Source organism: Papaver somniferum, chromosome 4 (genome assembly GCF_003573695.1).
Source record: "Papaver somniferum cultivar HN1 chromosome 4, ASM357369v1, whole genome shotgun sequence".
Taxonomy (NCBI): Eukaryota; Viridiplantae; Streptophyta; class Magnoliopsida; order Ranunculales; family Papaveraceae; genus Papaver; species Papaver somniferum.
In genome coordinates, this window is record NC_039361.1 from 127723554 (window position 1) to 127724538 (window position 985).

A 985-nucleotide genomic window follows, 5' to 3' on the forward strand; every position below is an offset into this window, starting at 1 on the left:
TTTTGGAGTCGACAACATTTCATGGATTGCTTCTGGAATCGATTACTTACAAAAATAAGCAAAGAAAATAAACAAAGGATAAAACAAAGGATAAACATCAAAACACATATGGCACTAATACAATATCAACAAATCTCCAACTTCGTCACCTTCAGGGTCAACGGAATATTAGTTTACAAGTGCACAAATGGATAAACTGTTTATGGCAAAGTTGCCTAGTTGGTCACTTCAGGGACCAGCGATAGGAATGGCTAGCACTTATAACGGGTCACTTCTGGGACCAACTGGCTAGCAGAGCACACATTTTGCACCCATATTATACCACGCGATGTTCCATCTTCTGGTGGAACAAATTTCTGGAGATTATCAAAGCAGAGAAAATCAAATTCATGCTATCCTTCATGTATGCGATAATTTCTTGCTTTACCGGTATTAAAACTATTAGTATCATAATAAAATGATAAAGAAAATTGACAAAGTTCACGGAGTTACGATACTTACCATCCCATACTTACCAACAATTACAAATTAAAATATATATCACGTTTATATATATATATATATGCGCCTTAATTAGGATAAAGTTCAATTTAACTGTACAAATCGAAACTTTAATCCGTTACGGTATCCTGACCACAACAAAAATAATATGGGTAAGTACAAAGTTAAGATTATATTCAATAAACATAAAACATAAAGAATTAGGGAAAGAAAAATAATAATTTCCGCCAATTATAGATGTTGCTCCCGCTACAACTCCTCTAATCGACCAAGGAACACACTGCAGCTATCGAGTAATTCGTGTTGATAACGTTTTATGTTTTCATCGAATACGGGTGGAATTCAATCATCTTAACAATAGTGCTAGTTCATGTATTTGGTGAGTAAGTGTTCATGTTATACTTTTAATTAATGTTGTATATAAAACAAGAAAGAAAAGACAAAAGTGGAGAGGAAGAGGAACTGTGTTCCATTTCATTTTCAT

At 33.6% G+C, this 985-nt stretch overlaps 1 long non-coding RNA gene across 1 annotated transcript; it reads right to left on the reverse strand.

Annotated features, from left to right (window-relative positions):
* LOC113274253 lies at positions 1-985 on the reverse strand. The gene is made up of 2 exons (XR_003322900.1): positions 502-985; positions 1-356 (listed from the first exon to the last, which is right to left on the reverse strand). It is a non-coding gene; the product is annotated as an uncharacterized LOC113274253 (long non-coding RNA).